The sequence below is a fragment of the Bos grunniens genome, chromosome 8 (genome assembly GCF_055505025.1).
Source record: "Bos grunniens cultivar Pamir isolate PY7600 chromosome 8, Bosgru_T2T1.0, whole genome shotgun sequence".
NCBI classification, from domain to species: Eukaryota; Metazoa; Chordata; class Mammalia; order Artiodactyla; family Bovidae; genus Bos; species Bos grunniens.
In genome coordinates this window covers 64,464,548-64,479,600 of record NC_141172.1, presented here as the reverse complement: position 1 = coordinate 64,479,600, position 15,053 = coordinate 64,464,548, and the positions used below count along the sequence as shown (strand labels likewise).

The following is a 15,053-nucleotide window of genomic DNA, read 5'->3' as shown; positions in this document are numbered from 1 at the left end:
ATGAGCCACAACCTAAATGAAAATGACAATTATATACTCAAACAAAAAGTATGTTGAACACTGGAAGTCTGATTTTGTATAGGAATCCACTATTAATTTTTTTTAGTTCCATAATACATAAATTTTATTGAAGTACAGTTGACTTACAATGTTTCAGATGTGCAGCAAGGTAATTCAGTTATACATGAACCATATATATTATTTTTTAATTAACTTTTTTATTTTCAAAATCAAGGTATGTTATAAAAATTCTGAAATTTTAAAAATGTGTGTAGGAGAAAATATAAGTCCTTTGACATTCTAACCCTCTTAGCATAGATGAGTTATTTTGGTATGTTTACTTCCAAAATGCTTCCAGTTCATTTCTTTGCCATTTTAGCACAGCTTTCTACATTTGGCATATTCATAATCAACAATGCCAATGTCTGAATATGACACCATTTGGAAAGTGGAAATTGGTGATTTAACTTTTTGTAGATGGGTCTCTGTGTTCACTGAAGAAACTAAGGGGGCTCATGAGACCATCCATCCCAATCTTGCCTAACCTGAGCATCTGGGTCAAAGACACACTCTTGGAGCACAGAGATTATGCCCATGTACTGAGACTACAGAGAGCAATGAAAGATGTGTGTTTCTTATAAGCTTCTCACTCTATGGTATTCCACTATAGCAGCCTAAATTGTCTAAGACAGAAATTGTTTACCAAGAGGTAAGGGTCTTGCTGTAACAAAACACCATAAAAAAATGTAGAAATGTCTTTGGAACTGGAGAATGGGTAGAGACTGGAAGACTTTTGAAGTGCATGCTAGCAAAGTCTAGATTGCTGGGAACAGACTTTCAAAGATGATTCTAGTAAAAGCTCAGAAAGAAAAGAGAGCTGTAGAGAAAGTTTTCATCTTCTTCAGTTCAGTCACTCAGTCGTGTCCAACTCTTTGTGACCCCATGAACAGCAGCATGCCAGGCTTCCCTGTCCATCACCAACTCCCAGAGTTCACCCAAATTCATGACCATTGAGTTGGTGATGTCTTCCAACCAAATGCCTAAATTACTGTGAATAGAACATTGGTAGAAACATGGACAGTAAAGGCCATTCTGATGAAGTCTCAGATGGGCATGATGAACATGTTATTGAACAATGATTACAACTTTTATTCTTGTTGTAAAATGGCAAATTGGTTGAACTGTGTTTGTCCTCTAGCATTTTGCAGAAAGTAGAACTTTCAAGCAATGAACTTGGATTTTAGCTGAAGAGATTTTTAAGCAAAGTGTTGAATGACTGATTTGGGTCTTCCTGGCTGCTGATAGTAAAATGAATAGGAGACAAATAAATTGCAGATTAAGCAAAAAGGAACCAGAAATTATCAGTCTATTCATATTACAAAAATTTGGGTTTGGGAAGGGACACTAACAATGTGGCAAATCTACTTTTTGATAAGGTAAATAGAGTGGGTGAGAATCAGGGACTGAATCATCTTAGCAAAAACAGGAGCAGATATGGAATTGTGCCAATGGAAGTACTGCAAGCTGGGAAAATAAGACAAAATGAAGGAAAACTGCCAGGCTTCTTAGACCGTACATGGTCGACCATATTCAGCTATGAATATGCATTACTTTTTAAGACAAGGGAGGAAGGACTCTGAAGATGCTTCAGAGATCATTAAGGCTGCCTACCCACCCAAGGACCAGAGAGCAGGGATGGGGTGGGGGAACAGGTCCACTCGACTTCAATTTCAAAAGGTGGGGCCAAAACCCAGTGCAGCTGTGTGGGCATAGCTGCCTGGCATAGCCATAGACAATTCATAATAAATGAGTATGATTGACTGTGTTCAAATAAAAGTTCATGATCACTGAAATATGAATATCAAATACTTTTAACTTATAAAATATACTTTTTTTATTTTTCCTAACATTGTAAAATATAAAATCTATTCTTCATTTATGTGCCATATAAGAACAGGCTGCAGGTCCAATTTTACTCGAGGGCTGTAGTGTGGTGATCCCTGCTTTAAATTTTCACATGGATTTTAGGATCAACTTGTCTTATCTATAAAAATTTATGTCACTATTTTGTTTGGGATTGCATTAAATCTATTGATGAATTTGAGGATAAATGACATCTTAACTGTATCGAATATTCCAATACATGAACACAGTATGTGTCTCTATTTATAGACCTTTTTTGATCGCTTTCATCTGTGTTTACAGTTTTTAGCATATAGATTCTATGCATATTTCATTAGGTTTTTAACATGGTTAGTCAGCTCCAACACAACTGACATTTTGGGGGGGATAATTCTATGTTATGAGTTGTTACCCTGTAGCATCACAAAATGTTTAGTGTCATCCTCAGCATTACCTATTAGATGTCAGTAGTATGCATTTGTGACAACCAAAAATGCCTTCAGACATTATGAACCCCTGGTTAAGAATCACTTATATATATATATATATATATACTAAAGAATCACTTATATATATATATATATATGTATATAATATACTTTAATATAATACTATATTATATATATAATACTTTAAATAACACTCTTTCAAATATAGAAGTATAATTCATTTTTTCAAGTTGACTTTTAACTTGCAATATTGCTCACTCATTTTTGCATTCTAGGAACTTTTTTGTAGAGTCCTAGGAACTTTCTGGCTTCCCTGGTGGCTCAGTGGTGAGGAATTCACCTGCCAATGCAGGAGATGTGGGTTCAATCCTAAGGTTGGGAAGATCCCTTGGAGAAGAAAACAGCAACCCACTCCAGTATTCCTGCCTGGAAAATCTCATTAACAGAGGAGTCTTGTGGGCTACAGTCCATGGGGTCACAAAAGAATCAGACATGACTCAGCAACTAAACAATAATAATTTTCTACATAGACAATCATGTTGTCTACAAACAGAATATTTTATTTCCTCCTTTTTCAAAAATTTTTTCCTTGACTTATTGAAATTGCTAAACTTCCAGTACAATATGCAATAAGAATCAGGAGGGCAGATATCCTTGCCTGTTTCCTTACCATTCAGTTTTTCATTATTAAGTAGAGTTAATAATTAAGCTGCAGGGCTTTATTGTTACCTTTAACAGCTCTTTTATATTCCTAGTTTGATATGAAATTTTTTTGCTGTTGTTCAGTAGCCAGATCATGTCCAACTTTTTGCGACACCATGGACTGCAGCCTGCCAGGCTTCCCTGTCCTTCACCATCTCCTGGAGTTTACTCAAACTCATGTCCATTGAATCAGCGAAGCCATCCAACCATCTCATCCTGTGTTGCCCCATTCTCTTCTCACCCTCAATCTTTCCCAGCATCAGGATCTTTTCCAATGAGTCAGCTTTTCTCATCAGGTTGCCAAGTATTGGAGCTTCAGTACAGAGTAAATAAGCCAGCTTACTGTGTTCCCTATATACTCATGAAAGTACTCAGTCCCCGAAGTTTTGATGTGAACACCTGTGCCATCAATCACATCCTCTTATTTTTAACCCAGTGCCTCCCAAACACTGACAGAGCCTGCACAGAGCTGGATTTGGGGTTCTTAGGATCGCTTAAGAAAGACATTTTGAAAGACACAGATGTGCATGATCTGAATCTGGAGATGGGGTTCACAAGGTGGTACATGTATAAGAACTACTGCTTTAGCTCATATGGTACAGCTTTATTTCCTACAGTCCATAGCAATAGCCTTTATGGCAAACTGAATTTTGAAATATATAGAGGATTTGAATATGTACAGGTAGGAAAGAGCCATTCTAAGCAGACGTTATAACCAGTCACAGAAACAGTGGCAGAGAAGAGTGCTTCCTGCAGTGACTTTAGATGACTGCTGGTCCAGTTCTATGACTGATTTGCTTGGAGTGTGGGGTACAGTGTGCATTTAGGAAATATCTGGGATTGGAGTGTAGAGGGCCTTGCCTGTCAAGTACATCCAGGTTCTTTGCCCAGGTGAAAGGGAGTCAGTGGAGGTTTTCAAAATGAATGAAGACATGATAGAATTATGGGCCCAAGAACCATACGTCTAACTGCTAACTGTAATAATAACTGATGTGTTGTGAATGAACATGAGAGACAGAAGGCAAGGTCAACAAATGAGAGAAAACAAAGATCAGAGGTGGCACTGGGGAGTATACTGGACACTAGAAGGCAAGGAGGAGGAGATTTGGAGACAATTTCATTTGAGTCAGATTTTAACTTTTAAATCCAAGCCAAGCATCCAGTTTAAGTGGGAATCAGTGTTTTAATTTACAAAATCAAAAATTCACCCTTAAGATTTACTCAGTGCAGAATATCCTGTGGATATATATTGGATAAATGTGCTAACATTTCCAATGTAAATTTAATTTGCAGTATCTCATTTCTCTATAACTTTTTGAAGAGTTCTCAGTCCTTTATTAAATTGCAACAGAATAAATGAGTTAAGAACTTGGATTACTTTCTAGTTCAAGACCTATATGTAATTATCCTCTGTTATCTTACATTATTGCTTTTTTACCTATGTTATTTCTTAACTTTAACAGTGTATTTCTCATTACCCTGTATCCACACTTAACTCAAGGAAATATAACTAGAACTAACTTCTGGGACAGTTTGTGAGAATTGGAGGACTTGAGGGATATTTTTAATGAGAATTTTTCCAAAGGATAGAAATACAGCTAAGTATAACCAAGGCATTCCTCTAATATACCTCAGTCAATAAACTCTCAGAGAAGGCAATGGCACCCCACTCCAGTACTCTTGCCTAGAAAAATCCCATGGACGGAGGAGCCCGGAAGGCTGCAGTCCATGGGATCGCTGAGGGTCAGACACAACTGAGCGACTTCACTTTCACTTTTCACTTTCACGCATTGGAGAAGAAAATGGCAACCCAGTCCAGTGTTTTTTCCTGGAGAATCCCAGGGACGGGGGAGCCTGGTGGGCTGCCATCTATGGGGTCACACAGAGTCGGACATGACTGAAGAGACTTAGGAGCAGCAATAAACTCTAAGTCTTAATTCACAATATGTTTCTATTTTCTGACTGATTTTTTCTCACTTTATGAAGGAGAATTCAACATTCACATTTTACCATAGCTTTCATTATATGAGCAGTAAAGATTTTGATGCTATCCCCTAAGGTTTGTTGACTGTATAGAGCTTCTCCAACTTTGGCTGCAAAGAATATAATCAATCTGATTTCGGTGTTGACCATCTGGTGATGTCCATGTGTATAGTCTTCTCTTGTGTTGTTGGAAGAGGGTGTTTGCTATGACCAGTGCATTTTCTTGGCAAAACTCTATTAGTCTTTGCCCTGCTTCATTCCGTATTCCAAGGCCAAATTTGCCTATTACTCCAGGTGTTTCTTGACTTCCTACTTTTGCATTCCAGTCCCCTATAATGAAAAGGACATCTTTTTTGGGTGTTAGTTCTAAAAGGTCTTGTAGGTCTTCATAGAACTGTTCAGCTTCAGCTTCTTCAGCATTACTGGTTGAGGCATAGACTTGGGTTACTGTGAAACTGAATGGTTTACCTTGGAAACGAACAGAGATCATTCTGTCATTTTTGAGATTGTATCCAAGTACTGCATTTCGGACTCTTTTGTTGACCATGATGGCCACTCCATTTCTTCTGAGGGATTCCTGCCCGCAGTAGTAGATATAATGGTCATCTGAGTTAAATTCACCCATTCCAGTCCATTTTAGTTCTCTGATTCCTGGAATGTCGACATTCACTCTTGCCATCTCTTGTTTGACCACTTCCAATTTGCCTTGATTCATGGACCTGACATTCCAGGTTCCTATGCAGTATTGCTCTTTACAGCATCAGACCTTGCTTCTATCACCAGTCATGTCCACAGCTGGGTATTGTTTTTGCTTTGGCTCCATCCCTTCATTCTTTCTGGAGTTATTTCTCCACTGATCTCCAGTAGCATATTGGGCCCCTACTGACCTGGGGAGTTCCTCTTTCAGTATCCTATCATTTTGCCTTTTTATACTGTTCATGGGGTTCTCAAGGCAAGAATACTGAAGTGGTTTGCCATTCCCTTCTCCAGTGGACCACATTCTGTCAGACCTCTCCATCATGACCCGCCCATCTTGGGTGGCGCCACAGGGCATAGCTTAGTTTCATTGAGTTAGACAAGGCTGTGGTCCTAGTGTGATTAGATTGTCTAGTTTTCTGTGAGTATGGTTTCAGTGTGTCTGCCCTCTGATGCCCTCTTGCAACACCTACTGTCTTACTTGGGTTTCTCTTACCTTGGGCGTGGCGTATCTCTTCACGGCTACTCCAGCAAAGCACAGCTGCTGCTCCTTACCTTGAACAAGGGGTATCTCCTCACCGCAGCCCTTCCTGACCTTCAACTTGGGATAGCTCCTCAAAGCTCTCTGCACCTGCGCAGCCACGGCTCCTTGGACGTGGGGTTGGTCCTCCCGGCCGCCACCCCTGGCCTCGGGCATCACTACGAACAAAGCTAGTAGAGGTGATGGAATTCCAGTTGAGCTATTTCAAATCTTGAAAGATGATGCTGTGAAAGTGCTGCACTCAATATGCCAGCACATTTGGAAAACTCAGCAGTGTCCATAGGACTGGAAAAGATTAGTTTTCATTCCAATCCCAAATAAAGGCAATGCCAAAGAATTCTCAAAGTTCTGCACAATTGCACTCATCTCACACACTAGTAAAGTAATGCTCAAAATTCTCCAAGCCAGGCTTCAGCAATATGTGAACCGTGAACTTCCTGATGTTCAAGCTGGTTTTAGAAAAGGCAGAGGAACCAGAGATCAAATTGCCAACATCTACTGGATCATGGAAAAAGCAAGAGAGTTCCAAAAAAGCATCTATTTCTGCTTTATTGACTATGCCAAAGCCTTTGACTGTGTGGATCACAATAAACTGTGGAAAATTCTGAAAGAGATGGGAATACTTTGAGCTATTTGTATGCAGGTCAGGAAGCAACCATTAGAACTGGACATGGAACAACAGACTGGTTCCAAATAGGAAAAGAAGTACGTCAAGGCTGTATATTGTCACCCTGCTTATTTAACTTGTATGCAGTGTACATCACGAGAAACGCTGGACTGGAAGAAACACAAGCTGGAATCAAGATTGCTGGGAGAAATATCAGTAACCTCAGATATGCAGATGACACCACCCTTATGGCAGAAAGTGAAGAGGAACTCAAAAGCCTCTTGATGAAAGTGAAAGAGGAGAGTGAAAAAGTTGGCTTAAAACTCAACCTTCAGAAAATGAAGATCATGGCATCTGGTCCCATCACTTCATGGCAAATAAATGGGGAAACAGTGGAAACAGTGTCAGACTTTATTTTTGGGGCTCCAAAATCACTGCAGATGGTGATTGCAGCCATGAAATTAAAAGAAGCTTACTCCTTGGAAGGAAAGTTATGGCCAACCTAGATAGCATATTCAAAAGCAGAGACATTACTTTGCCAACAAAAGTCCGTCTAGTCAAGGCTATGGTTTTTCCTGTGGTCGTGTATGGATGTGAGAATTGGACTGTGAAGAAGGCTGAGTGCCGAAGAATTGATGCCTTTGAACTGTGGTGTTGGAGAAGACTCTTGAGAGTCCCTTGGACTGCAAGGAGATCCAACCAGTCCATTCTGAAGGAGATCAGCCCTGGGATTTCTTTGGAAGGACTGACGCTAAAGCTGAAAGTCCAGTACTTTGGCCACCTCATGCAAAGAGTTGACTCATTGGAAAAGACTCTGATGCTGGGAGGGATTGGTGGCAGGAGGAGAAGGGGACGACAGAGGATGAGATGGCTGGATGGTATCACTGACTCGATGGACGTGAGTCTGAATGAACTCCGGGAGTTGGTGATGGACAGGGAGGCCTGGCGTGCTGCGATTCATGGGGTCAAAAAGAGTCGGACACGACTGAACAACTGAACTGAAGGTTTGTTGTTGTTGTTGTTCCAGGCACATTTGCTTTTCCCCTTGGGGGCAAGGAAGCAGGTAGGGTAAAATCGTATTTCCCTTTATCTTTCTTCCTTCAGATACAGCTGATGGCCAGGAGGGCCAGTAGGGAAGGTGAATGTGTGGGGATAACCAACCTTCATTGGTTCCATTTTGTGAATGAATAAAAGTTACCAGTTCAGAAGTTTATAAACCTAGCTTCTTTCACAATCACCCAAAAGTGGAAACAATCCAGAAGTACTTCAACAGGTGAGTGGATTAACAAAGTATGGTACCTCCGTACAGTGGAATACTATTCTTTAACAAAAGGAACAAACCATTGATTCATGTGACAACATAGATAAAATAAATGGATGAAGTTTAATGCATTTTACTACTAAGATTGCTGGGAGGTGATGGAATTCCAGTTGAACTATTTCAAATCCTGAAAGACTTATGCAGTTAAAATGCTGCACTCAGTTTGTCAGCAATTTGGAAAGCTCAGCAGTGGCCACAGGACTGGAAAAGGTCAGTTTTCATTCCAATCCTAAAGAAGGGCAACGTCAAAGAATGTTCCAATTACCAAACAGTTGCACTAATTTCACGTGCTGGTAAGGTTATGCTCAAAATCCTTCAAGTTAGGTGTTAGCAGTATATGAACTGAGAACTTCCACACATACAAGGTGAGTTTAGAAAAGGCAGAGGAACCAGGGTCAAATTGCCAACATTCATTGGATCATAGAGAAAGCAAGGGAATTTCAGAAAAACACCTACTTCTGCTTCATTGATTATGCCAAAGTCTTTGACTGTGTGGATCACAATAAACTGTGGAAAATTCTTTTAGAGATGGCACTACCAGACCACCTTACCTGTCTCCTCAGAAACCTATATGTGGGTCAAGAAGCAACAGTTAGAACCGGACTTGGAACAACAGACTGGTTCCAAATTGGGAAAGGAATACATCAAGGCTGTATATTGTCACCCTGTTTATTTAACATATATGCAGAGAATATCATGCAAAATGTCAGACTGGATGAATCACAAGCTGCTGGAATCAAGATAGCTTGGAGAAATATCAGCAATCTCAGATATGCAGAAGATACCACTCTAATGGCAGAAAGTGAAGAGGAACTAAAGACCCTCTTGATGAAGGTGAAAGAGGAGAATGAAAAAGCTGGCCTAAAACCAACATTCAAAAAACTAAGATCATAGCATCCAGTCCCCTTACTTCATGGCAAACAGACAGTGACAAATTGGAAACAGTGACAGACTTTATTTTTTCAGGCTCCAAAATCACTCTGGATGGTGACTCCAGTCATGAAATCAAAAGATGCTAGTTCCTTGGAAAAAGCTATGACAAACATAGACAACGTATCAAAAAGCAGAGACATCACTTTTCTTATAAAGTTCCATATAGTCAAAGCTATGGTTTTCCCCTGTAGTCATGTATGGATGTGAGAGCTGGGCCATGAATAAGGTTGAAGAATTGATGTTTTTAAATTGTGGTGCTGGAGAAGACTCTTGAGAGTCCCTTGGACAGCAAGGAGATCATACCAGTCAATCCTAAAGGAAATCAACCTTGAATATTCATTGGAAGGAATGATGCTGAAGCTGAAGCTCCAGTATTTAGGCCACCTGATGTGAAGAGCTGACTCTTTGAAAAAGACCCTGATGCTGGGAAAGACTGAGGACAAGAGAAGAAGGGGTAACAGAGGATGAGATGGTTGTATGGCATCCCTGACTCAATGGACATGAGTTTGAGCAAACTTTGGAAGCCTGTGCTTCAGTCCATGGGGTTGCAAATAGTCAGACATGACTTAGTGACTGAACAACAAATACAGTTTGTGGTAATTATGCCTCCTTACTACCTACTGTGAATCCAGGTAACCATGAAAACCAGGCTGAGAAACAATGGACATAATGTTGAAAAATATTATAGACAATGAACAGCAAGGCTGGACATCTAGACTAAGACTTTTAGGAGGGTATTTGTAGATAATAGAGAGTGTTGCACATATTTGACCAGAAAAATATGCCTACCAAGCCATAGATTATACAAAAAAATTGTTTTTTTTTTTCCAGCTATTCTTAGGATAGACTGAAGAAGCTAAAAGTAGTATGATGAATTAATAAGTTATTATAAGTGTTTGAATTAAGAATATGAGCAGACAGTAGGAGGGCAAAAGAAGAAATTTATTTTTACAAGAAGTATTTATAGGGAAATAGATTAACATGCTGCTGCTGCTGCTGCTAAGTCGCTTCAGTTGTGTTTGACTCTGTGCGACCCCATAGACAGCAGCCCAACAGGCTCCTCTGTCCCTGGGATTCTCCAGGCAAGAACACTGGAGTGGGTTGCCATTTCCTTCTCCAATGTATGAAAGTGAAAAGTGAAAATGAAGTCGCTCAGTCGTGTCCGACTCTTAGTGACACCATGGACTGAAGCCTACCAGGCTCCTCCATCCATGGGATTCTCCAGGCAAGAGTACTGGAGTGGGGTGCCATTGCCTTCTCCATAGATTAACATGGGAGTATTCAAAGTCTGAAATAACTGAAAGGCATCTGAAGAATGATCCTATATTTTAGAGATTGAGAAAATAGGAAAAAGAAGCCTGCAGGGGCAGTTACTTTCAGAAATGACAATGATTTTTACTCCAAAAACATTTGCAGTGTTTACTGCCAGCAGAAAGAGAGAACCCAATAGGAGCTAGACAGAAAGTGCATACCTGGGGCACACAATCTTTGGTGTGGTGGAGGTGACCCAAGTTCCATTTTCCTTCTCTTTCACTGAGGGATAAGGTTCATCTGGTCTTTCCCTCTGGAAAGTCACAAAGACGTTTGTGACAAGATTGGGAGGGATGGGTAACATCCTGGACACGGTGGTGGAGAGCAGGTCTTCCTCCCTGCATACTCCTCTGACTTCATCAGAGCAGCACCTGCCTAGTTTTCCCATCCCTCTCAGAGTCTTCCCATCACAGGTGAGCTGCAACATTTTGTCCTCAAGTGCTTTTCTCTGCACTGAGTACCCCAGCTGCCAGAAAGGGAAACAGGCAACACCACAGATGCAGGAATCAGTAACACTCAAAATTCTGAAAACTAATGGGTCACTTTGCTGTCTACCCAGTCTTTATGACCATTGTCTTAGAATCAAGGATTCAAGACAAGATGTGGACAATGACTAGAGTCACTCTGGCTTGCACCCCTAGCACTCAGGGACAGCACAAAGCTGTGAGATATGCTCACAACAACTTTGAAATGAAGTTGTTTCAAGCTCATTGAAAGCACCTTTCTACCTATGGGAGTGCCCAGGATCCCGAGTGTCCAGGATACTATGAACCCAAGATCCCTTCCCATGCATGGTATTGTACAATCTCCTGTTTTGTTTTGTTTTGTTTTTAACTATTGGTTTTAAGTAAAGTATGTCTTTTTGCCCTATTGTTTTTACTGAAAGACTATTTTTTAGTTGTTTGTCAGTCTCCAAAACACCTTCCATACCATACTGCTATGAAAAATTCCCTGAGATATTTATACTACTTGCAAGGTGTTAAGCTTTATAAAAAATTTTTTTAATTGGAAATACATTTTTATTTAGACAAATTTCACTTAGATTTGCAGAAGAGTTTCCAGGAGCACAAAGAACTTCTTTATATCCTTCATTCAGATTCCCCCAGTGTTACCTTACATTACCATTGGACATTTATCAATACTAAGAAATTAACATGGATACATTACCATCAACTAAAGTTTATTTGAATGTAACCCGTTTTTCCCCTGATTTCTCAAGACCGCACACCGCATTTAGTCATCACATTCCTAATTTCTTTTAATCAGACAGTTTATCAATCTGTCTTATTTTTCCTGATGCTTTTGAAGAATACTGGTCAGGTATCTTATAAAATGTCCTTCAGTTTAGGTTTGTTTATTGTTGTCCCTTGATTAGATGGAGTTTGGAAAAATTGGAGGGAGAATTTATTTTTATGAAAATACAGTAAGGGTGATTTGCCTGTCTCATCACATTTTATCAGAAGATGTATGATGTCAAAATGATTTTTTACTGGTAACCTTAATTTGGTCACTAGGTTAATTGGTGTCTGCCCATATTTTCTGCTATAAAGTTATTATTTTTTCCTTTCTATTCTCTATTTATTAAAAGACAGTCACAGTCCAGCCCACACTTAACAGAGGTGAATTAACCTTCACCTCCTGGAGAGAGAAATAACAAAGAACTTGCAAACATATCTCACAATCACCATAGTAATTAATAAATATTTGGCATTCATCCATGGATATTGCCTGCAACAATGTAACTGTGATGTTCTAATGGTAATTTTCTGTTTTCCTCATTCTGCCCACATTTATTACCTGGAATTCTTCTGTAGGGAAGCTTTTTCCCTTTTCCCCTCTTTATTTATTTAGTTATTGGAGACAGAATTGAATTCTAAATAGATTAAAGAGCAAAAGTAAAAAAAAAAAATACAAAGCTAACCTAAGGATAGGGAAAACGATATAAATACACCAAAAACATTAAAGACAATTAACATTTTCAATCAACAGTTGATACTTATAGAATGTTTTTTTTTAATTTTTTTAAATTTTATTTTATTTTTAAACTTTGCAATATTGTATTGGTTTTGCCAAATATTGAAATGAATACACCATACGTATTTATGTGTTCCCCATCCTGAATCCTCCTTCCCCCATAGAATGTTTTAAAACACTTTAACAGGCAGGGAACAACATATATGAAGCATACTGTAAGTTTTCGAGACATGTGTAAAAGACAATAAATCAAAGTCTAGCATATCCAAAAATTCTTACAAATGAACTACCAAGATGATGACAACAACAACAAGATGCTAACCACAAATAACAACACAAAAGCAACAAAGTTAAGGAGTTCCTATTTTTAAAAATCAACAAAGGATATGAATGGGCAATAACAAGAAAACTACTTTAAAATTCCACTTGATAAACTAAGATATGTAAATTAAAGCAATAAGATACAAGGATTCTTGCCAGTCAACCTTGAGGACGTGAGTTACAATATGGACGTGGATCCTCTGTTCTAGCTCAACTTGGAGAAGACTATTGACACACAAGTTGGAATGATTCTGATAGCCAACCTTGAAAAACACTTCAGAATGACAGAATTTCCTTTGTAAGAATGACAAAGGATGTGTCAGGGTTTTGCACTTAGACCAACAACTTAGCATTGTTAGCCTAGAAAATTCCGAGAAGACAACTGTGGTCTCCTTGCTTGTGGTTTTTTATTTCAGTCATCAACATGCACCTCAGGTTGTTTGAACTGGTCAAGAACTACATGAATGCAATAGGAAAATATACAGTTAGACAAGGCACAATTTATCCTGTCAGTAAGGTATATAAGAAGCATCAAACTCTTCTTTGTCCATTGGTGAGTTATCATTGCATATCTTGCCACCAAGAATTCAAAGTAGGTGGAAGTGGGTGCATGGTAAAACCTTCAGAAGGAGTGGCTAGAGACTGCTAAGGTGCTCAGACACCATTGAGAGAAATTGGAGGCTGGTAGCTGTGATCACCAGAAGGACTCACCTATACCAGAAAGACCTGAATGGAGGAGGAAGTTGGCTGAACAAAGTCAAGATTTTCGTCAAAAGAAATCCGTGGGGTCAGAAGCAAAATGTGTGCCAAAGGTAATATTGCTGTGTGGGGCAGATTTATTGGGGTCTTTTGGTGATCCCAACCTGTGGAAGAATGAGGATTTCACCCAAATTGTAAGAAAGTATGAGCTCATAAGTATTACCCAGGCTGGAACTGTTGTTCAGAAACTCATCTGTGCACTGAGGAAACCAGAAGGGAAAGAGACACGTGTACCCCAATGTTCATCGCAGCACCGTTTATAATAGCCAGGACATGGAAGCAACCTAGATGTCCATCAGCAGATGAATGGATAAGAAAGCTGTGGTACATATACACAATGGAGTATTACTCAGCCATTAAAAAGAATACATTTGAATCAGTTCTAATGAGGTGGATGAAACTGGAGACTATTATACAGAGTGAAGTAAGCCAGAAGGAAAAACATAAATATAGTATACTAACGCATGTATATGGAATTTAGAAAGATGGTAACGATAACCCTGTGTACGAGACAGCAAAAGAGACACTGATGTATAGAACAGTCTTATGGACTCTGTGGGAGAGGGTGGGAAGATTTGGGAGAATGTCATTGAAACATGTGAAATGTCATGTATGAAACGAGATGCCAGTCCAGGTTCAGTGCACGATGCTGGATGCTTGGGGCTGGTGCGCTGGGAAGGCCCAGGGGGATGGTATGGGGAGGTTGGGAGGGAGGAGGGTTCAGGATGGGGAGCATGTGATTTTTTTTTAAAAAATAAAAGAGAAAAAAAAAAAAAAGAAACTCATCTGTGAAACAGATGTTCTGTGAAAACATCAGAACAACATTCTTCTGGTGAATGAATGGATCACCAATGACATCTTATTCACAAAGACCCAGCAAGCCCTCAAAAGGAGTTAGAGCATTCACTATTTGGTACTAGATCTTGTCCAAGAGTATACTGAAAAGCATAATTTTTATGACTCCAGGAGTGAAGAGAGGCATTTTGGGGTGATACTGGCTCCTTTGCAAAAAAGCAGTACAGATTCTAAGTCATAAGAAATTCTACAGCATGATATTTTGGACTTCCTTTTGGGAATTTGAGACAATCAAAGTGTTAGTAACTGGGGAAAAGAATTGTGATCCTGTCTCTTAAACTAAAACTTAAAAGTTTGATAAAAATCAGTAGTAAATTAAAATCAGTTCTGTCTCTCTATCAGAAGTTGCTAAGGTGACTGTCTTCAATATGGTCTCTCTTTTTCAGGATGTACAAATTCTTTTATCTCTATTTTTGTCTTTCCAGCTGTGCTGGGATATAACTGACATATAGCACTGTCCAACCTAATAGCATATTGAAAAGCAGGGACATTACTTTGCCAACAAAGGTCCATCTAGTCAAGGCTATGGTTTTTCCTGTGGTCATGTATGGATGTGAGAGTTGGACTGTGAAGAAGGCTGAGTGCCGAAGAATTAATGCCTTTGAACTGTGGTGTTGGAGAAGACTCTTGAGAGTCCCTTGGACTGCAAGGAGATCCAACCAGTCCATTCTGAAGGAGATCAGCCCTAGGATTTCTTTG

General features: G+C 39.4%; 1 pseudogene; it reads left to right on the top strand.

Moving 5' to 3' along the window:
* Positions 1-10,738: 10,738 nt before the first annotated feature.
* On the top strand, positions 10,739-14,535 carry LOC147367280 (nicotinamide/nicotinic acid mononucleotide adenylyltransferase 1 pseudogene; annotated as a pseudogene).
* Positions 14,536-15,053: the final 518 nt, after the last annotated feature.